The sequence below is a fragment of the Centruroides vittatus genome, unplaced genomic scaffold, assembly GCF_030686945.1.
Source record: "Centruroides vittatus isolate TY-2023 unplaced genomic scaffold, ASM3068694v2 contig_93, whole genome shotgun sequence".
In the NCBI taxonomy this organism is placed as follows: Eukaryota; Metazoa; Arthropoda; class Arachnida; order Scorpiones; family Buthidae; genus Centruroides; species Centruroides vittatus.
In genome coordinates, this window is record NW_027122616.1 from 519,671 (window position 1) to 541,990 (window position 22,320).

General features: G+C 29.3%; 1 long non-coding RNA gene across 1 annotated transcript; it reads left to right on the forward strand.

The window, feature by feature from the left end:
- Nucleotides 1-7,884: 7,884 nt before the first annotated feature.
- LOC136984831 (uncharacterized) lies at nt 7,885-17,331 on the forward strand. Its single transcript, XR_010882245.1, has 5 exons — nt 7,885-8,018; nt 8,487-8,696; nt 12,644-12,716; nt 13,955-14,084; nt 17,133-17,331. It is a non-coding gene; the product is annotated as an uncharacterized lncRNA (long non-coding RNA).
- Nucleotides 17,332-22,320: the final 4,989 nt, after the last annotated feature.

Sequence of the window (22,320 nt, forward strand, 5' to 3'; positions counted from 1 at the left end):
TTTCGTCCAATAAAAAATTCAAAAATATTCAAATCGAACTATAAATATTTATTACAGAATAAAATTTTAATCTATCAAGGAGTGAAAATAAAATTAATAATAATAAATAAATAAATAAATAAATATTCACAGTAAAAATCTTTATAATTAATTAAATTTGATAGATTTTTACAAGGTTTAAATATACTTAAATCCCTTAAATAATGAATGATTTTCGAGATAACTAACCTTCTATAATAATATATGTAATGTATGATATTAAATGGTGTTCCTTTCTTAAAATTTTCCGTTTAAATTTGATGAGAAAGGTCCTCGTGTGCCGACTGTATCGATTTATTTGTTATGAAAGTTTCAAAAAATATATATAAAGTATATATATATATGTCAAACTGTGACTGCTAGCGCCTACTCAATATCAGAAAGCAGTCGAAGGGTGAAACAAAATTTGAGAACTTTGTCGAAATTAGTTTCGTGTGGAGGTCCACTCGACAAATTTAAGCAAGAAATACGTCTCGATAGCTTAGTGTTTACAGTTATTTCTTTCGTAATTAACCCAAAAATACATTAACCCCAATTTTATGGTTATTTCAAAGGCCATTGGCACGAATCAATAAAGTTTTAATTTTAATAATTTCTAATCTTTAATCTAAACTTCAATCAGAAAATATATGTAAAGTTAACGGATGTTTCATTATTAAGGATAATTTATTATCGGAAATAAACATGTAGATAATGAGGAACTACAAATGCTGATAAACTGTTTCAATCAATTATTAAATTTAGTGTAGACTTACATAATGAATGCTTACAGGAGTATTCATGATACTGTTAACGCGACAAATTGAAAGAATGTCGGATACAAGACTAATTATGTAGAATCTAATTAAGAGCACATACCACCAGAAAGTTTTTAAATTGACAAACTCTTATTACGAAGCACCAAATTAAAAATCCGGAAGGAGATTACTCCGTTCATTAAAGTTAAACATTACTTCAGCTGAGATTCTTACTTAACTTTTGAATTACAGTTTTCTGATAGGGGTTACGAAAGTCGCTACAGTGTAATGATTTAGTAAACGAATATACTAATGTAAATCCTCGTCTAAGAATTAAATTCCTCTACTATACTCGTGTATATAATGTAGAAGAGAGGTTATTCATTAAAAGAATTCTTAGTTTATACGTAATGATGACATTTATCTATATACTGAGTGGACTAAAAGTTAACCGTGTTTTGTTTTGTGCTTTTAGGTAAACTCGTGAATGTTAATCGTGAACTGAATTCTTTAAAGCTTCGTAATTTGTGAATCGAGGAAGAAGGATCGCAATTGGAACTGTTTTTAAATAAAATTTGTAAGTAATAAAGTATTTGAATAAGATTTTCAGTCTTCCCTCTATATAATTAAGTAGTTATCACTAAAATAATGCTTTTATTTAATGAAATCTTGGTTTGTTCACACAACTAACAGCTCCTCATTAAAGACTTATTGCAAATAATAACAATTTTGTGTCAAAATATTGCGTAAAAATAATCAAAAGAACATTTTATTTATACTACTACTGTATATACTCTGGTTATACTGATAATGCGTTTCATACTAACCTTAAATTCCTGCATTATATTTTAAAGGAAATAAGTCATATAAAAATTTAATACGTACCGTACAATCAAACCACGTCTAGAGAAGATAATACAGAAAATTACTACTGTGTAATGTCTAAGAAACCACAATTCCAAACACATATAATAATGCAAACGGTGGCAGTTTTTCGTAAAAGTTTGCTTCAAATATCTTACTATTAATCTTTGGTAAGAGGATATACAAAACATAATTCTATAGAATAAAAACCTCAGTTTAAATGTAATAATAGTGCATATCAGAACGTACAGTTAGGTGTATTTAATTGAAACTGTCTTTCTATCTATTATGTACCTAGTTGAAAAATCACTTTTGGAAAACAAATGACGTAGAAAAACAGTTTTGTCGATGATAAATGATCCTCCGTGAAAAATCAAGAGTATATCTATAATTTTGAGTCACAATCACGTCCCCACACAAAATAGCGTAATATCTACACCCATAAATAACACAAGGTAGTTCAATTCAGTCGTTTTATGAATCGGGTCCTCGATACGTCTTTTTTTGATGATCGTTTAATCTTTCATCTAATTTCGAAGGATATAATACAGAACACGCTCTTCAGGACTAGGGAAAAAAGTGATATTTTACAATATGGAATCAATTGACATTATCCTTCTTGGCTCGAACGTCTCTATTGTAAAGAACAGGGAAAGCAATACGGGAATAAAAAGAAACATAAATTTTAATCGCGAATTGAGACGAGTCGTGCCAGCTGGAGGCTTTCGCTTAAAATTTTAAGGGAAACGAGAAGAGATTTCATAGGAAAGTAGAAGGCTACCATTCCTCTTTTTCGTTTTTCGTTGCGCTCGGACGTCGATACGAGACAAGCTGACACCTTGTCAGATATGATGGATGATGGGAAAAGAAGGAAAGAAAATGCCCCCTTTTCTGTGAGATGGATGTGTCTTCCTTAACGATCACTTATTCTTCCAAGCATTCTCCTTGACCAGCGAGCACCATGGCTAAACCCATACTTGACTCTTCTTTAGAGACGAACAATATTAGACCATTCTTCTGTGGGAAAATTGAGAATTTCTTACTTCCTCTCGACATTAAGTACTTATTAAATAATAGGATTATTTTTATCTATATATATTTAAAGGATAAAAGCTATTGAATAGAAACTTCTCCTTGCAAGGAATTCGATTAATTTTTAAAATTTTCAAATCGTCTTACTGATCTTATTCTGTTATAAATGAGACACGTGTGTTTAAATTATTTAACAAGTTACCTGATATTGTATCGAAATTTACAATTTATTTTATTTTTTTTTCGTTTGAGGCAATTTAATCTTATTTGAATAAATCGAAACACGTGTTAATAAGCTGTTAACAATTGACGAATATAGATTATTGAATATGTATTAAGTTCATATTTAATATAAAAATCCTATTATAAATTCCTTTATTTTAATTGAAGGAAAATTCTCACATGAATTATTACACCACTCGAGCATTTTTCTTGTTAATAATAGATTATGATTTGTTAGGCGATGTATTGCTATGAATAATAATAATCAAGCTATGAAGCGCTAATAAATTTTAGAGACGATTGTCGACAAGTATTAAAAGTTTAAAACTTCACTTTAATGGATTGCTGCGTTACGAAGTTTAAATTGCATAACTTCCTAATTGAACCCGTGGCCAAAATCACGTCTCTTAGCCCTTTTACGTATTGATAGCATCAAAGTTTGAAATGAATATTTTACCAAATTCTCTTAGAAATCTTACACGAGATCATACCGTACCGAAATGTCTTCTTCCCTCTTCGTGTACGTGTCAAATTAAAATGTACCAACGATTTCCGCACGGGAATATCGCCAGGATTTCGTGATGGTCCTCCCAGAATTGCTTAAAATCCCAGTTCTTTGTATAAATACCCTTAGAAAAGTCAAAAGGTTATCATAAATTACTTGATCAAACAGTCATCCACTTCGTGTTCTCTTCGTGGATCCTTGTATATTCGTTTGGAATTTAAAATATTATTTACTCGCGGGATATCTTCTATATCTGCATTTCATTAGATTTAAAATGTATGTTGAATAATGGGATATCATCTTCAAATTTTCTGGAAATATTTTGATAAAAATAAGCAAAAAAACACTACATTAACGGTATACGAATCACTTGGGATTGTGTAAAGAACTTTCATCGCTTAAAATAACTTATTATAATTAATGATCTGGTTTTGATGTTTTCCAAAGACTAGACGGGGTTTTGTCCGTAAAAAAATCGATAAAAAATTAAAATAAAATTTTATAAGAATCCTATCTTTTCGAGTATTCGGCTCGTCATTATCTTAATTTCTAATTAAAAATATATTTATAAAAGAATTGCCGAAAATACACCCGCTAAATAATCAATCGAATTAAATTTTAAGACTCTTAACTTTCATTTTCTTGACTATTTTTAATGTAATTTCGATTTAATTTTCTTACAAAATATTACTAAAAGCTTACGCATTTTATTATATTACGGATTCTTCTTAAAGAATTCGCTTAATTATTCATAAAATATTCAAGAAAATACAAGGAACAATCATTCGTTTTATTAACAAAAAAATAATTAGTTCATAAAATTCTATTTTAGTTGTATTAATTTAGTAATAATCTATTAAAAAAACACAAGATAATAATCTATCCTTTTTTATTGTTTATACTACGAAGTAAGGATTTTAAAATCCTTATTATAACTTAATAACCAATAAGGCACAGAAGATGTACCGATGAAAACATATTCCTTAATAACTAAGAGAACAAATCGATATCCTACATTCTGTAGTGGAATACTAACAAACATTATTAAAAATTTAATAATTATACCACATTTCAATTTAAAATAATTAAATGCCGATTAATTTACTTAATGATAAGTGCATTTTGTAACTGTTAATTTAAAAATTTTTTAAAATTAAAATTAAAAATTCGAAATAATGCAACAGCTAGTAATTTGATACAGACCACAAGTCAGCTGCTGTTTGCCTTTTAAAACTCGTTCCGTCTTGATATTTTCTGTAATAATTGATACAAAACAGAGTTTTATGACTCGACGTCTTTAAAAATCTATTCGAAAAGACAGGATCTTCATCTTTTTTTGCTGTAAAAAACAACTTTTTCTTTCCATATCATCAGTTTTATTAAACCTCAACAACCGCAGTTCATTTATATATTTTCTTTTTATACTGAAATTTCACTTTCCTAGAGTGGAAAAATAACCACCCCGATAAGAAACGTGTAGCGTAAATTGATAAAGTACAACAATTTGTAATGTTAGAAGCGTTATTCTGCGTAGGGCATTCATCAACCGCCAAGACAATAAAGCAAGAAACATTACATAACAATAAATGTTTTTTTTTCATTTATAAATCTCAATTACGTTACCGAATAACTAATGAAATTAGTTAAAAATAACAAGTATATACAGCACTTTTATTATATACATAATATACGTAAATACAGTGGTAACTCGTACTTCGAACGCTTCAGAATGCGAACGACAAATTCGAGCGCAGAACGAAAAATGCACTCGAAGTATTTTCGTATTTTAATTTATATTATTAGGGAATTTACTTGTGTTATCTTTACCTTAAATTACCAGTATTCGCCGTTTTAATTTCTAATGGGAAAAATTGCCTCGGATTTCGAACGATTCGGAAATCGAACGGCCTCCGGGAACGAATTAAATTTGAAGTGTGAGGCAGGAGAGGAGGAAAAAAAATCATTTTTCAACATCAACAGTTATAGCTGATAGTGTGTAATCCATCGTAAGATAAATGTGCAGATGATGAGTAGAAAAACATGAATATTTTTTTTTTTTTTTGTGGTTATTCATCATTCATGAATTTTTCGATGCCGTTTCATGAATGATGTATCCAACCATTACAAAGATAAATAGTATCCGTTAAATTGGGAAATTTCATGCAGGACTAAACAAAAATCGCGTACTATTTTTTGTTTTTTTAATCTCTTATGCTTTATTTCTTCCTTTTGTACTTCTGTTCTTTAAGTCCTTTTTTTACATATAAGAAGTCGTATATTTATAACTCCCTAAAGTAATGGCCATTCTTGGCCATAAATATAATTTTGGGATACGTCTCGTAAATTTAAATGTTAGAAAACCAGGGTTTTAAGCTCGATATCCTTTTGTTCCGGCGCCTAAAAAGTCGAAAACATCCGTAAGAAACCGTTCGAAAAACCACCGTCGTAAACTAAATTATAGAATTAATGCGATTATATAACGCTGCAACAGCGTAAATTTAGATTTAGCGGATAATTTATTTTAAAAGGTGAGGATTTACTTCATCTAATTTTATATAGAAGCGGGAAAAAAAGTGAATTTTTTGAACTTTAATTCGTCGGAATTATGTTAATTTAATTAGAAGTCAACGTGCAATTCAGCGACCTTATTCACTTAAGAAAAGAACGATATTAATCCATTATTACTACTATTAAAGAAGGAAGAAAATACGTAAAATTCTAGATTCAATTAATTTTTTTTCCTCTATAAATTATTTACTAGATATTAAAGAATTTTCGAACGTCAGAATTCTTTAGTATAACTAAGTAACGAAGTAAAACTTAAGTGACAACGAAAGGCTAGCGTAACAAATGAATTGACAACCAACGACAGTTCTTAAGAGAAAGACATTAAAATCTACTCGTAATTTAATACATCTACCAAACGTTTTAAAGTTAAACTGGATGCTCTATAATGATTTCTGAAATAGGAGAAAGCTTCCAACTTTTTATGATATCGGATTTCAGCTTCCTTTCAGACAATCTCCAAGACAAGGGAATATAATTAAGGATGGCAAGTGTCAGTTCCATTGATTTAATAATATAGGTAGATGTAAAGGTTAATAATAGCAAATTTTTGATTTTTACAGTACGAAAATGCGCGCACTTATCCTATTTTTTGTGCGTAGATGCTGTATAAATTAGTAAAAAAACATTGTAAGTGCTAGTAACCAGTGATATCGTCATTAAGTTCGACCCTACTCGAGATCCCCTCTACCTCACCATCCCCTCGACCTTTAACCACAAATATTTAATAGCATCAATCCCTCTAATACGCAAAATTTCCGAAATTTTCGACAAAAAGTACAGGAGTGATTAAGCTTCAAACAGGGCGAACAAAATTGTGCTCCCCCCACACACTTAGATCCATACATACAGAGGAAAAAAAACCCTAATTTTTTGCATTTATCGACGTTTCAAGGTCCCCCGAGTCGAAGAATGTAAAAACTGGGGGGTCATTTTCGACCCATCGCCACGCTTTCCATCTGTTTATATATAACAGAGCGATAAAAGTAAAACTGTAGAGGAGGGGGGAAGACTTATTTTTGAAACAAGTTAATTTACACTTTTATTTTAACTTAGTTAATTATGGCATGTGATTCATTTAGGTCCCCGTAAATCAGTTCTTCTTTGCTTTTACTTTCAAGGTGTTACTTGGAAGATTTTAATTAAAATTTTAACGTAAAGTTCCATCCATTGAATTTTCTTAATGATGGCAGAATTATCGATCATTATTCATTATTCTTTGATTTTTATAGATTAATGCACCTCACTCGAAAATAGGAATCCCGTGTTATATCGTAAAACTCTTGTTGGAAATCAATAAAATGTAATTTTCCGAAATTTATTCCGTTGTACTTTGTTAAGTAAACTTTTATCGATTATTAATGTTTATATTTTAATATATAATTATTGCCTTTGGTTATTTAATTGCAATCTTACGAAGTCAAAAGTTATTCCATTGATGTTTGTCGTCGTAACTAACTTACACGTTTAGTGCACGTAATATACTTGGATGCGCAAGGCATTGTCATTAGTTTACGATTCGTATTTACAAGCTTACCTGAGAACACACACACGTAAGAATAAGGTTAACTAACATTTGGATCGTCCTATATATACAAGTTAATTTTTTATATCAGCATTTATTACAAAAATTTGATCGATTTTGCATAATTTGAGTTTAGAAAATTGGAGTTGTGCTCTCTAACTTACAATATTTCAACACATACACACATTTCTGATAATACAGAATAGCCCGAGAGTCAGGTGACCATGTTTGTTTTGTTCGCTTACAGTACGAAACTATGCTAAAAATGAGTATCGAACGAGGAAAATCTCATTTTGTGACGTAATAAAGTATCTTTACAACGTTAACTGATTTTTGTGCTATCCTGTACGCAATTTAAAGAATTAACCTCAATACATTTACGCTAAAGTATAAATTTTTCCGATAAGATATTTGAAGCCGCCTACGTTCGAATTATGCAAATTGTGGCTCCTGGATCTGAATGTTGGACACATCTGGATGTTCAGTACAAGTACATGTATCATTATTATTGAATGTGATACTTTTTACAGTTAAGTTATATAAACTTTTACACTAGAGAGGTGTTTGAATTCGGTGTATTAACTCTCCTAGTATGTAAGATATGTCAATTGCGTATTTAAAAATTGTAAATTGCAAGCCGATTCACACGAACGACGATGAACGACGTTCGCTTGCATCCATATTTAGGCTTTTCTAATGACAATAATGTATAAATTAATGTGATAAATTTTTAGTTTCGATTTAAATTGGTATTTTTTTTTTTTTTTTAGTTTTACAAAGATGTTTACTATAAATTCCCTTTGGGATATAAACTAATTTCGCACTTAAGTGTTTTAAACGAACAGTTTGATTTACTTTTTATTTTATCGAGTTAATTTTAAGCAATTTATATTAATGAATGAAGCTATAAATATTTTATTTGAACTTAAATAATTTTAGAAGTTTAAAATGTTTAGAGATTTTAATTTGCTTTGTTGTTTATTCATGTACCAATTAGACAGGGAGTACTGAACAGATTTCCACTTGGCTGTAATTACAGTGCTTGAAGAGATTCTAGTTTGACAAGCACTGATGTTAATTAGTTGCAGATTTATTTTGAAAGGAAGAAAAAAATTATGAGGAAAAAGTGCTCGTCTTGGGAAATTAAATAATATTATTCGATAAAACAATAGGGAATTTGGCAATTAATTTTGATTCAATTAAAGAGGTACGAAGATTATTTTTACTCATAAATAAGAAATTGTAATATCTTATTGTTATTTTAAAATTAATTTTTATAACGAACCTCGTTTCATTCTTTTGTAAACAGATTGGCGTATAAGGATTTTATATATAACGGCCGTAAATGTTATTAAATCGTCCATTAAACGAACAAAATTAATTTCAGCCAGTTATTAAACATGCTTAAGTTGACAGCTAAATGGATAGTCTCGAATCAATTCCTAATTTAGTTTATTTATACACTATATAAATAAGATTTATCGGTTGGATACCAATGGCTGAGACGATTTTATATAAAAGTGAAAAGCATTAAAATTCAAAACTTTTGTACTAGAAACTTAGTTTGGCATTTACTTTTACACGTTTGCTCTCAACCGAATAAAAAAATATATATCTATATATTTTTTTTATTAAAAAAAACTTGTATATAAGTTCTTTGTCGACGACTATACTCCTACGTTGACATTTATCTCAATAGAGATAGAGGTTATACGTAAAGTCGGAGGTGTAAATCCTGCACCTGGAACGGTGAAGGGCCTATGAGATTTCTCTTTGTAAACAAAGATCGGAAAGTTTGTGTAAAGCTCTACCTCTTATATTCTCTATCTATTCCCATGGGTCATTCCCATGAGTCGCTTGATATCGTCGTCCCATGACAGTTTCGTGTTTCTCCTCCAGTAGTAGATTCTGACGACTGAGAGACTCTTAGAAAATTCTTAATCTTCAATTTCCTTCAATGAAACTTCTCTTAAGACCCGGCTTATTTGATTTTTATATTTTTATTGTGACAATGTAATCACTCTTTTATTCAAAATGCAATTTAAAGTCTCGATTTTCAAAAATAGCGAATTGAACAATTGTACGGCTTCTTTATTTTCCAGCAATCTATCTACTCTTTGTTGTTGTTGTTTTTTTCTTTTAAAAAGAAGTGTTTAAAAATTATTTTTATTTCCAAACGATGCTTAGGAATTCGTTATTTTTATGAAAAAATCAATTATTTAGATACACCAGAAATGAGAATTTATTACAGAGTTAGCGTGAACAAAACAGGAAACGGTAGTAAAACCAGAAATCTAAACGGAAACTGGCTGAAAATTTAGTTGGAAAAATTACTTTTTTAAATATTCGTTTTCCTTTTAACAAGTTTCTAGTGCTGAAAGAAAGAAAGATTAATAGATATAAACGTTTCTATTAACTAAATGAAATTTGTATATTTTTCACAAAAAGGACCTGTCACATTCGTACATAATTTCAAATAATTTAAAAATAAGCTGCCCCTTAACTTATACTACATTTAAATTAATAAATAAATATATATATATATTAAACATTTTACTTATGAAAATAAATCTTTAAAATGTCTGTTTTCCAGAAGTAAATAAAAGTAGACGACGTTGAGTTTTCGACCTTGTTTAATACGAAAACAATGCTGCAGAAGAATCTTAAGAAATTAAACAAATGGAGGACATAAACCAAAGAATGATCGATTTTGTATTCAAAATTCTCTAAAGAGAGATTACTAAAGATATTACTTGTTTGAAAAGTATCCATCTGGCTGGGAAAGATATTGATTGTGGTAGAAAGTTCTGAACCCTCCAATGGAAGTTTTGTTATCCTTTGAAATAACAGTTATACTCGAACAAACTAAAATTGAAAATCGAGGCTTTCTTAGACTTTCCTATAGCCTATTGTGAGAAAGTGTCTGTTAAGCACAAGTCTCTTTAATCCGAAAGATTACAAAGAGATCCTCTAGCTGGAAACTAAACACGCCAAGAGAATCTGGTAAAGATCACAAAACCGTAACTAAATAAATAGCGTAAGAGATTCGAAATTCTTACGCATCCCGAATTATTCCCTTAAATGGGGTGTTTGATTTAAGTTGAGAATAATTTTACTTTAATTGCTGATGAGAGCAGTTTGGGCACTTATCGCGTAAAATTGGATGATGATGAATGCTTATAAATCGTCAAAAGAAATCCTAGATAAGTCTAATTTAAGCTTCGTAGAAACTAAAGTGTCAAGGACTAAATCCAATAACCTTACCAGCACGAAACGAAGCCTCAGTTAAGCATTTTATCTCTTAATTAAGTATCCTACATGTGAAATCATGCTTAAAATGAACCGAACCATTCCTTAATATAATTCCATATCTAAAATTTAAACTAGAAGTAACTTAAATGAACCCGTTGTCAGTAAAAAAATGAATAAAACTTCATCTTCATTAAATCATTTTTAATAATGTTGTTCATAATTTGGCTGTTTATTTACATTGAAAAATTATATGGGTCTCCTTTGAGAGGTATCTTTTTTGTTTTTGCATTTTCTTTTTTAATTACAATATTAATCACGAAAGAAATAAATTTTTGGATAAATAAACTTTGCTAAAAAAAAGACAACTCTCTCGAGTAAAAGAGAATTAATTAACATAATCCAAAAGAGCCAAATTAATAAGCTTTTAATACAGCTACTTAACCTAAAGTATCTCAGATTCTAAACAGGAATCTCGGTTTAGATTTTTCTATAATAATAATTAAAAAATTATTACTTTTCTGACTGCTTTATATAACAGAGGGAAAGTATGGCCAGCGGTCAAAAAATGGCCCTCTGAAATTTTTACATTTTTGGACTCGGGAAACCTTCAAACGTCAAGAAATGCAAAAATTAGGGGTCTTTTTCTGTATATATATATATATATATATATATATATATATTATATATATATATGGATATTTGAAGCTTAATAACTTCTGTGCCTTTCGTTAAAAATTTCTGAAATTTTGCAAGGAGGTTTGTGTATTATACGCACAAACACTGTTAAATTTTGGTGGTTAAATGTCAAAGGGAGGAGTTATAGATCATATATTATATTTCGAGTAAGCTCAGGCTAAATGGAGGTTTTACTCATTAGCATTTATAATTATTTATAAAAGTCATCTCTACTCTCAAAATTAAGCTTTTTTTTAAAAAACCATTTCTATAATAATTAAAAATATAGAAAGTTTTTAAATAAAATATCATAACAGATGGCGCTACACACATACTAACTTTTTTTGCCTGGAATGTTACGCAACTCGTTGCTAGATTTATTATTAAACAGATCTTAAACTTAACTTTCAATTCTGGATTTCTTTATGATAGCATTTTATACATTTTATGCATAAAAAAAAAAATTGAAAAGCGATTCCTAAACACGACTCACTTTAGGATTTGAGCTGGAAAATACTTAAACAAAATACAAAAAAATAAAAGTAAAATAAAAAATAAGACCTTTAAACTAGATAAGCCTCAGTATTACAGTTAAAGCCTATGTTTTTCTGAAATAAAAAATCTCCCCCGGTTTACTTAATTAATTTTATTTAGCGTAGAAGACATTAGAAGTTAATCCAGTATACAAAAACTACTTTACTTAAGCTGCAGTCGATATGGTTCCTTTTGTTTTATGTAAATTTATCGATTTTTCTTAATAATAATATTGTTTCTTCACAAAAAATAGTATTTTTAATCAATATAAAAGGGGAAAGAGTAAGAAGACAACGATACTCAAACAAAACAAAACGAAAAAAAAAGTTTAATTAAATTTAAAAATGAATTGAAAGACATGTTTTATAGTTTACTTTATCCATAATAGTGTATAAATTAAAAAATATAATGTCGTTTTTATTGAATATTTTGCATTGTTCTTCTGTTCAGTGTTCAATCTTTTGATACTAGAACTTGTCTAGACTTTTTTATTTTTGCCATTTTCTACTATAATCCTTTTAATCAGAGGAAAAAATCGGTAATATATTCTTATTTTTACTTCTTTTAATACTCGATATTCTTGTATCTTTAAAATTAAATGTCCTTTTAAGCATAATTTATCAACTTCAAAAATTAAATCAAAAAAATCGATTGTCTTATTTTGTTTTTTTTTTTTTTTTATTGATTTTTCAGATTCCAGCAAACCGTCCGAGAAAAGTGAAATTTTTTCAAATTTATTTTTATTTTTAAGAAGAGAATTCTGATAGTAAGTACAAAGGAATTTCTCGAGCTGTATCGCTATTATATCTCAAAACAGTTTATAAAAATATTCTACTGTTAAAATGCATGGAAAATTTTTACGTGATAAAATTTCTTCTTCTTTTTTGCCGGTTTTATTATTATTTTTTTCTTTCTTTTTTTTTATTATTATTATTAGAAATTCAGAATTTTGTAGGATAGAAAATTGTGAAATTTTATTTAAATAAAAAAATATTACAACGAATTTCTAAGAAAGAGAATATTTGATTTGGAATTTGATTTTCCCAGATTTTTGTCGATTTATTAAAAGAAATTAAAGTCGTAACAAATTGGAAAAAAAACTCTTATACACGGTATTATTGTGTATTAAATTTATTTTCATTTATATATTTAATAAATATAAATAAGAACTAGTTTTATTTTGGAAACAAAAAGTAATATAGAGATAAACAAATTTCAAATCCATGTACAGTACATGTGCATCCCTCCTTTTTTTAATCAATTTCACTTCTTGAATAAATATCTTTGGGGGTTTGTTATTCAAGAAAACTGCAAGAAAACATAAAAACATTCAATAAAAACTGCAAGGAAACTGTACGAAAACCTAATAAACTGCAAGAAAACCTAACAAAATGCAATAAAAACTGCAAGAAAACCTAACAAAATGCAATAAAAACTGCAAGGAAACCTAACAAAATGCAATAAAAACTGCAAGGAAACCTAACAAAATGCAATAAAACTGCAAGGAAACCTAACAAAATGCAATAAAAACTGCAAGAAAACCTAACAAAATGCAATAAAACCCAAAAGAAGATTCACTAGAAATCAATAGGCTACAACTAATAACTAATTATATTTTTTAAAAATAAAAAATAATTTTAAATAATAATAATAATAATAATAATAAATACCGTGCATAAGAATTTCAAAATTTGTTTTCTTCTTGTTGAACAATTTTATTAATTACTTTTAATGTCTGTTTCCAAGCAATAAAGTAAAAGTTTCCTTGGCAAAACTATTGATTAAATATTAAAATATATAAGTTGAACAAGAAACAAAAACAGATGCAGACTACGAAAAGTAATATCAATTTAAATAATAAATCCGTAATTTATATCACTTTTACGTGTCGTATTATTTGATTTTCACTTATTAAGGATGTAAAATTATATCTATTATTAATTAACGTTAGGAATAATTTATCTTTTAGATAAAGGAAAATTTAATTTATTCTTTTATATATAGATACAAAAAGTACAAGTGGATCCGTACATATAAACGAGTGAATCTATACATGCGCTACCGAACATCGAGTATACATTGATCATATACAGATGCCATTTTCAAGACGTCTTCAAGCGAAAATATAAGGACGGTAGGATGATTTATGCCAATGCTATTTGTTATTTTCGTTATGATTCCAAAGCGAATGGTTTCTATCTTGAATTTATATAAGAAAATTAAAAAACGATGACATTTTAATTCTGTCGTACAGGCTGGACAGTTTTATTTTCCCAGCTGTTATATAACAGAGGGAAATTATAGCGAAAGGTCGAAAATGACCACCAATATTTTTATATTTTTGGACTCGAGAGACCTTGAAACGTCGAGAAATGCAAAAAGGTTGGTATTGTTTTTTTTTATCTGTATGTATGTGTGGGGGGAGCACGATTTTGTTCACCCACTTTGAAGCTTAATAACTCCTGTGCCTTTGGTTGAAACTTTCTGAAATTTTGTAAGCAGGTTTGTGTATTGGGTGGAAACGTTTCTAGCAATTTGCAGGAAAATCGGACTAGTAGTTCGGGAGATATGGCCTCATCCCTTTAATACCTCTCGAACCAGTTTAGATTTAAATATAATGATAGCAATTATTACGGATGTAAACAAATAAAGAATGCTGGGAAAATCTAACAACAATGTTGCCAGCTTTGTATGTTTAGATTTTCCATTTGGAGAGATCGAGTTATTCTATTTTGGATTGAGATATACGATTTCAAATTCGGTTATATCGCTGCATGTAGAGGCATTAGCGAGGTTGAGGCCGAAGTTTTCAACGCGAAAACGTGTACGTCGGACGTTTAGCGCCGCCTTCCTGTAAGCCTAGAAGTTTGACAATGGCGTTTGGAACGTCTAGCATGATTCCACTGACGTTCTAAACGCCATTGTCAAACTTCTAGGCTTACAGGAAGGCGGCGCTGAACGTCCGACGTACACGTTTTCGCGTTGAAAACTTCGGCCTCAATCTCGCTATTATCTCATACAACCGTACTCATACATTACATTTATCTTATAGGGCAGTATTTGAAATCTAGTGTTTCAATCTAAGTATCATCGTGCCAAATTTGATTATGGCATCTTAATGTATAACTAGTAGATAACTTTCTAAGCAAACAAAATCGTGTAAGCACGACCTCGATAATCACTACATGAAATATAGCCATCATCTTGGCAATATCTTACATATAGATAGAGCTTACCAAACACATACATTTAAAATATCTAATTCGAGGAGTTATTTATTATCTCACTTCATTGTTATATCCCATCTAATCTAGTTGATAAGGCTAATAATGATCACGTTAAAACCAATTGCTAAGGTTAAAGTTTTATATTTTACAGCTGCAACCACTAATTTTTCACGTTGTTTGAGACTTTTAAACATACTTTTTGGACTCACCTTCCATTCACAGCTTTCATTTTACAGAATTTAATACGTTTGAAATCGTTTAGTAATTTTCTAATCGAGGAATAAATTTGAAGTCTCGTAACAAAACTAAATATCGACGTACTGTACAAAACTTTAGTAACAATAGAATTATTCAGTATTTAAGAAATTAAATCAAGTTGATGGCAAACTTTTATTTACAACCTTTAAAAAGTTTCCAGGAATCTTCTCAAGCAATTACTCGACGATTTACATTCGAATTAAACGGTTAAAATAAAGAAGAATCAATAATTTCAATGTCTTTTCTCTATTTTTACTTTCCCGGCTCTGTTATGTATAACAGAGGGAAAGTGTGACCCCAAGATTTTTACAATTTTCACGACCCAGGGGACCTTGAAACGTCCAGAAATGCAAAAAATTCGGGTACGTATGGACGTTAGGAGCAAGATTTTGTTCACCCACTTTGAAGCTTAATAATTCCCGTGCTTTTTGTCGAAAATTTCTGAAATTTCGTACAGAAGTTTCAGTATCGAGGTCCTTGATGCCATTAAACTTTGGTGGTTAAAGATCGAAGGGGTGAGGATATAGAGAGAGTCAGTGGAGTCGAACTTAATGAAGATTTAACTCGTTATTATCATTTAGTTTTTTATAAAACGCATCCCTACCCTGAAAATTAAGATTTTTTTTGCCATTTCTTAATAATTAAAAATAAAATACCATAACAGATGGCGCCACCAAACTTTTAAACGTTGCTGGGAAAGTTAAGCAACTAGTTGCTGGGTTTTATTTTTTCAAATATCTTTCTCGTAATGAGGATACGAAGTGAATAATTAATTCGGATTAAAATTCTTCCGTTTAAGAGCGTAATATAATTAAATTAGATTTATATTCTTGAAGCTTCTACTGGAAAAATTTATTTATTTATTTTTTCCGCCATATTCATTGCGTTTAACGAAAGAAAGACTAAGATAATCGAAGTTTGTTTTCCTTTCCGTAAAAGTTGTGTAAATGATGATAGGTGTAATTGGCCTATTTACATTTCTCCCTACTGTTTGTTTACTTTCAATTTTCCTTTGGGAGATTTAGCAAACGTTTCTGTTTTCCTCCACATATTTTTTTTTATTTTTTATTTTTTGCCAATTTATTATTCCAAAAATTGTGAAATATTAAAAATTTCCTCATGTACTGAATAATAATGAACAGTTATCGTTATTTTTTAAGAAATGTTTCTTTATTTTTGTATTTTTAACACACTTATTCGGAAGATTATAAAAAGGGGAAAAAAGAAGAATAATAATTAATTTACACATTCACCCTTATTGATTCCTTACGCTTTAATATTTATTTCTTTAAGACGGCCATAAACAAACTTCATTAAAACCGAGTGATGAATGATAAATATAAGAAAATTCAATTAAAAAAATGATGATTATCATAAAGTTTTTTACATGCAATTTTGACTTAGGAATTATGAAAAAAATGTTACATTATTAATTTCATTGTGTAAATAATTAAGAACGGATTGAAATCATTAAAATTTAATCATATTTTACAGGATTATTATTATTCTACGTTAGCTTAATGGTCATCTAATTATGTATAAATGAGGGTATTATTATTATTATTATTTATGTGTGTTGTGTGGAGGTTATATCATATTCTTCACGCGTAGAAGAGATAAGACGGAGATGAAATTGGTTTTTCTTATAGTTTTCTGAGAAAAATTCAGTTATTACAATATAAATATTCCTCTTTCAGGTGAAGGCTGTAGATGCAGCATTGTTGGATCTTTGAAAAAAGGGAATTTCATCACCCCGGATTTTGATGTGATAAAATTTTAAAACGTGATTTCCACTTTACTAGCTATTGCTAACCTTTTGAAGAGTGTGAACTTATCGGAATTTAGCATTTTAGCCCTTGTTGAATATCTTGTGAATTTCGATGATTCTCCTTAACTTTTTAAGAAGAAAAGTATAACGTGAGTATTCAAGATTTCCACGTTTCTTTAGAAAATTTGTATATTTATCGTTACTAAAATTACATACGTCACAAGGGAATTAAAAAGTACAATGTAATTTTACACAATGAGAAATATTTAATTTTAAAACTGTGATATTTGTTTTGGAAAACTTGAAAAAGTCTCTGGAGATTTTACAAGGCGGTAGAAGAATCACTCCTCGTCTTGTTTATACCATTGTTTATAATTAAAGATAATTACAAATTATATAAAATCTATTTAATATTATAATAGATTAGTGAAGTCTGACAAGCAATAAATTAATAACGATATAATTAAATCTCATTAGCGAGTCAATCACGAATCATCCGGATGACATAAAATCGTTAAGGTATCCTTAGCGAGTGCTGCAATATAAAGCTAAAAAGCACCACTACTACTTTCAGGTGTATTTTTTTTTTTTTAATTTTTTTGCCCATTCTCTCTTTAGAAAATTCAAACGCCCAGCTGTTTTGTTTGCTGATAAAATTTGTAGTAGAAATTTTGCATGCTGTGCGTGGTGTTTGCATATTTGCCTTTCTCTTCTGTGGAGACGAGTGTAAACACTTTGCGAGAAGAGAACAGAGGGCCTTGGAACGAATGCGGGAAGAGAAAATTGATTTGTTATTCGCTCCCATTTGTTCTCCGAAATGGGAAAGTTTTCTCTAAGTGGAATTCGGAACAACCTTAATATTAAGATTTCAAACAGATTAGGTCGAGTGTGTATATATGTGCATATATATTATGTATTCTCTCGACATATATGAAGTTTATTTAAAGGATGAAATTATTCCTTCACTTTTATAAAATATTTAAACAGACATGTCAGTTGTATTAGGTGTTAAGTTAGTTTAATTCCCCCCCCCCCAAAATGAATTATTGATGATTGTAAACTCTTTATTATAATCAAATTAACTTACAGACTTTAATTATAATTTATAACCGAAAGTCTTCAAATGTCAATACAGTAAATTACAAATGTTTAACTGGCAAAGTACTACTATAAAAGTGGTGTTGCTTCCATTATTTTGAAAATTAGAAGGAGTAAAGATGTCAGTATACTTGTATACATCTCATTATACATAATTAGCAATTGATTCTATATTTTGGGTACATATATCAAAATATTTGTTATTATTCCCAATTGTATAGTCTTAAAACTTGATTACGATAATGATAATTAATACTGTAATTGATATATCTATTATTGTAATAATTATAATAGATATATCAATATATATTAATTTAACATATGGGATATGGTGATAGTGACTGATAGTAATCACTATATCGCCCTATGAGCCAAATAGAATCAATAACTAGAGAACAGCTAATTTCCAGTATCAAAAACCTATAATTTCTTCAATTAATTAGAAATGTTAGCATTGTTTTGTACAGAGAAATAACAAGCCTTTGCACAGGTTTTTTTCCCTTTTGTAACACGCGCTTTGAGTATTGATTCTAAAATAATTTAAATAATTAAAATTGAATTAATGTATGTTAACATGGCTTAGATATTGTGAAAGGTGTGCCATGAGTATCGACTATATTAAATTATAGTCTACATTCATAATATAAAGCATATTTTCTCTTTTGTTTTCTAGGTTAAATGAAACCACTTAGCAATAATTCATGTAGGGAAAAATGTGAATTTATTTTAAAAACAGAACAAAAAGGTAAAGGGTGGAATGCTTTTAAATGTTACTGTACACTTTTCCTAATTTCCAATAATGAAATGACACACGGTTCGCGTGCACCGTAAAAATTTACAGCGACTTTGTTGTTACAGTACTTTGCATTATGGAAGTGGAAAATGCATTATAATAAAAAGGCCAAAAAATCAAGAAAAGTTCCATGATTGCACGATAAAATGTTTCATTTAATTTACATGCACCTTTAACCCGAATAATAGACACACCCAGGAAGATTTTTACTTTCAGATCATCCAAAATCTTTTAGATTTTGCCACACGATATTATCCTTTATAATTAAGGAAAGTTAAAAAAAAGGGAAAGTTCATTTTGGGGGATGATATTTAGTATCAAGTTCATAGGAATCGACTAGACTAACCTCACTAAATTATGAAAGAAATGACAGGGCGGTGAGGTGAAGGGAGGTCATTTTACTTCTCATGAACAGGCGATAGGGGGAAACGATTCCAATGAAATATTAATGTTTCTCTTATCTCTTCCATTCTACTCATAATCGTGTAGTAGATACTGTATGTGATTCCCGGATTTATAAATAAACGAGATTTATGAGTCAAATGGTTTTTTTAAATCACGGTTTTTTAATGTAGAATTATCTCTAGTAGGGAGTGGAAAGATACATAAATCGCTCTCTGTCTGCTTTCCATGTCATAACGAATTTCTTTTTTCTTTTTTAATATTATTTTTTTTTTCCTTTTTTTCTCCTTCCCTATCATCGGAGTGAGTCATGCACGCTATGTTAAATATACATTAGTAAACTGTATCGCACTAATAACTAATTCAGAAACAATTTATGAAAATTCTGATGATGGATCAATTAAAATGTAACAGATTTTAACGATAAATCCGAAACAAATTAAATTCTAGAAATGTTATTTATTCGGCAAATTGACACCGTTTCGCTTTACTTTTTTAACATTAAATCACGGAGAAAATATTAATTTTTTTAAAATGAAGTTAGAAAAAATATAAACTTTAAATGGGGGAGAAATTAAAATCATTTATCGTATATTCTTCTTAATTTTTTTAAAGTTTAAAATAGACGTGTTGATGTAGATAGAGACGAAGTTCTAATTCAATTCGTTAAAAAAATGTCGAGAGAAATTCGTTAAAGATGATGGAAAAGGTTACAAAAAGAAAAGTTAAGTGGTTTGTGTAAGATAAAAAGTGAAGAAGGTAAAGACAAAATAAAAGTAATAACGGTAAAAAAAAGCAATTGTCTAAATCTAGGAAATAGGTCATGTGACAGAATATTCATATTAAATCAACGAGTTTTTGATATTTTCTAAAATTTCAAAGGATTTACCAGGATTTAACACAAAATTTCATTCTAAACAAAGAATAATTTTACATATAAAAGGGAAAAGTAGAACAGACGTTTATAATCTTCGTATTATCTACAGAATTTCAATTATTGGAGGAATTATTACAAAATTTTAATCATAATCATGCGCCGATTTTGAACTTTTCTTGTACAAATTCTTATATTTTCTTGCTGTTTTTATTTCTTTTACAATTTTATATTGTTTCTAAAACTTAAAATTTTCACGAGAACTTGTTTATATTTCGTATTTTTCTTATACTATTTTCTTACACTATAAATTCTCAAGAATTTATGAGAACGAAATGAATTATAAGACATCATTATTTCTGTGCACAGTTATAAATCTGCAGACGAAAAAAGAAACAGGACCCATAAAATCAAATTAATCTAGAACAAGAGCGACGTTCATACGCGATTCTATGACACGCAATTTGTCTGCTATCGATACAATTTGCTAAAAAGTCGACATGCCATACATTAAATAGCCTTTTGTAGTGTTTCAAGCATGAGGGTCGGTTCAGGAAATCGTCACAATAATCCCTTATTGGGCTGCAATTTTGAAAAAATTGTAGACCTATAATTTCCTACTGTCTATCCTTCCTTAATCTCGAGAACGACATTAGATAGATGAAATTCGTAAACAGATATGGAAATATTAGGGGCAGTAGACCCCAATTAACTATATACGAACTTCCGGTCTAGATCGGAAGTCACGTGAATTCAATTCAAAAATTTACATAGATGACCGGCATGACTCCATTGTTAGCAGGAAAAGTATGATGTACAGGGGCAAGAAACTACTAATTTGAGGTGGAGAGCACATTTTAAATTAAATAAATTTAAAATTTTCTGGTTAGTTTAGAAGAATCGACATTATAACTTAACAATAAAATATTAATTTATCAATTCATATGAAAGTAGAGCGGTGAAACGAGATTTTAATTAAAAATTCAAACACTTATATTAATAAAAAACGGATAAAGATGCCTGAAGAGGCTTGAAAAATTTACCTTTACTATTCCCGAAAATAAAAAAAAAAATTCGATTTTTTTCATCCGAGTGGAACAATTTAGAAGTGTATCAGCATTGACTAAAGCGAACAGAAGGAAACTTTTCATAATGACATTCGAGAGTGAGTACAGATTTAATCAAGGAATATTTCATGTCGTTATTTCCATCAGAATGAATATTAATTAAAGTGTTTCAAAAATGGTTGACACGATGGCGTCATCTGGAACGATTCGAGAATCGAATGTAAAAGATAACTTTAAAAGATGAAGCAGAAAAAAAAAGAAAAAAGAAAAATGTATATCATTGTAGCATCTTGCTTTTACATCACTTAATAAACACGAAATAACGAAATGTTGATTTAAATAAAACTTTTAATTTACGAAGCAGACAGAATTAACACAAAGTCTTACTTTACCCAGTAAAGTTATTAGAGTCCTAATGAAACAAAGTTTAATTTTAGGAGGTTTGATTCATGCTACTTTGACTCTTTATTTGTCTGCTGCTGCATTTACCTGTTACACATGACTTCGTACGACGGAATAATTATTACTAACGAAGGTAACAAGATTTTTAACGTTATTGCCGTATACGAATTAGCTTAGAAATTACAGAAAATATTTATTTCTTTAATTGAATATATGTTTGATGCTGTTGAAGGGTCAATTTTCTATTTGGTTTCTTCGAAAACAATTAATAATATATCCACTTATTGCACTCCTTAATCTCGAAAACGGTGTTACATAGATAAAATTCGAGACCATATATGGAAAGCTTAAGAGTAGGAGGTCCCGATTAACTATATACAAACTTCCGAACTAGACCGGAAGTCACGTGATTTCAATTCAAAAATTTTCTCCTAACGGAGTTACATAGATGACAGGCATAAACTGTTATCAGGAAAAGTAT